The following is a 2,596-nucleotide window of genomic DNA, read 5'->3' as shown; positions in this document are numbered from 1 at the left end:
AGAATATTTCATTTCTATCATTATTTGAGCTTGTGTTTGTAAAAAATCTGTTAATAAACACCCGAGCTATAAATAGGAGATCCTACAGCTACTGCAGGGTCTGACACCATCATAAAATGGCTCTACAGCCACCTACTTTATTATGTAAAATGGGCACAAACTACTACAAGGGTATATTTAACCCAACGGGTGCTTTGTTGGGCTACAAGATTAGACCAGGTGAGGCAAGACATTTTTGTCTGTAGTTAAAATATACATATTAGCAGTAAAGCACTAAAGCTCCCTGAACTCTCTGGGGAAAATATTACACCAAACTATATTTAAGAAATATGATATAATGGCAATTGCTTCCGTGTCTGTAAAATAATATAACTAGCAACACAAGATGAAGCCCGTCATAAGTCGACAGTTTTCTTGTCAATTCGGCATCACTATAATCCGTAAAGATGACATGTATTTGACTACAAACTATATTTTGGACTTTTTCATCTCAACTCCTTAGAGTTAATTTGGGACAGGGCAGGAAGGACCGTGTCAAAAAAAAAAAAAAAAAAAGGTTACTCTCAAATTAACTTGGTTGGTGGATCACACACATGCCGAATTAAATACCAACTAATAACACTGTTAATTCACCCTCTATTGTGCGGATGTGACGGTATTTTAGGGCTTCTTGGATGTCACAACCTGTTAGAGAATTGCTCCACGTGCTCAGGCACCTGTATGTTTAGCCTTACATTTACGTGGTTTGTCAATGCATTCTTGAAATTAGGAGCTTTTTGCACGAATTTTGCAATATGGCATACTGAAATTTTCAGATCACAGGTCAATAATTGTTAAAGGAAATCAGATGAAACAAGCCCGTGTTTACATTTTTCCAGTCAAAGCAGTACATTAGCCAGTTAAAATGAAGACAGAGATTTTTAGATCATTTTATTTTTGACGTTATATTTTGTCGTTATCACAGTAGAAACACTGCTGTATTTGTCCACAGGGGGCTCCAAAATCAACAAAATAGCAAAGTTCCTTGTAGCAGCTTTAAGTAAACATCTTCGTTTGATACAGATCCAGGCAAAACTCACACCATAATCATTTTAATGTTTTTCAATGAAAATGAGAATAATGATGTAAACATTATTCTTTCTAATGTTACAAACCAAAATGCAAATGCAATATCAGTCAAAAAATTAGTTTTTGTTGATGAGCAGTAGCTCTGAGTCAGGTTAATCCTGTCATTTCTCCAGCCCATCTGAATTTCAAAACTACAGTCTCAAGCAGTACCAACTTTATTTTCATCGTCAATTCCGTCATTAGAGCTGCATTAAATACTTAATCAATTGTTTCTCAAACTTGCCACCTCAAAAAATACTATTGTTCTGACATAATGACTGAGGTCAAAATATATTAGTGTAGGCCTACCCTATTCAGCTACAGACATTCCTCCACTTACCACTAGAGGGAGGTTCAATACTTCTAGTGGTACTATACTACAGTTTGAGAAAACAGGACTTAATTAGTTATTTTGAGCTTTTTTTTTTTCAAGAAAAAAAGTCTAAATTTTTTTATTACAAAATCTTAAATGTGAATATTTCCTGCTTTCTTCACACCTTTATGACGGTAAACCAAATATCTTTGGGTTGTGGGAAAAGCAAGACAGTAAAGGACACCATCAACATTTTTCAGTATTTTCTGACATTTTATAGACCAAACATCAAATTGATTGAGAATAATCGACGCTTAATCAACAATGAAAATAATTTGCTGGTTACACCCTTACTTTTCATGATTCCTCATATAGTCTGTGAAATGACAAAATACAGTAAGCGACATCCTTGATTTGCCTTCTTTTTTGTCCACCCAAAAGACTAAAACCAAATGCAAATCTTCACATTTGAGAAGCTGGAGCAGCAAATGTTTGGAACTTTTCCTTGAAAATGACTTATTATCATAGTTATTTGATTAATTTGTTGACATTTGTTGACTATTTATTTGAGCACGTCTACAGGCAGCTATTAGAGGGGAAGGCAAGCCATGCTGCATGTGGATTATGAGGCCAAAATATGAATATGCACTGTTTTACATGCCAGACTCCGGCTTTTCCCTTTTTCCAACCAGCCTGTAGCTATTATACCAACATGTTTCAGAGCCTTTCTAAACAGTGTAGACATGTGACAAGCAGACAGTGATAACAGATGGATGGACGGAGGAGTTGTTCCCCTCAACTAAGAAGAGATAAAATGGGTGAGAGAAGACAGTCTCCCTCCCCTCCCTTTTGTGCTGCAGTTACCTAGCAACGTGAGGCTGGAGTGAAAATGGCGGAGAGATGCTGCTGCATTTTATGAATGAAATTGGAAAAAAGAAAGGAGCCAGAGCTGGGAGGGGAAACAGTGGGCCGATGCACGCGCACACATGTGCCGAGTCTCCCTGCTGTTGCTGTGCTTCCTCCCTCGTCAGTCAAGGTGGAAAGCAGCTGTGTAGGCAAGATGTGGTCATTATTAGAAAACAGCACAAGGTTCACAAAACAAACTTTATTAACCCCATTGCTGTTGTTACAAATACTGAGGCAGAGAATATATATTAAGTACAAAAAACAACAACA

This window comes from Lutjanus erythropterus, chromosome 3 (genome assembly GCF_056507025.1).
Source record: "Lutjanus erythropterus isolate fLutEry1 chromosome 3, fLutEry1.hap2, whole genome shotgun sequence".
NCBI classification, from domain to species: Eukaryota; Metazoa; Chordata; class Actinopteri; order Lutjaniformes; family Lutjanidae; genus Lutjanus; species Lutjanus erythropterus.
This window is presented reverse-complemented; position numbering follows the sequence as displayed.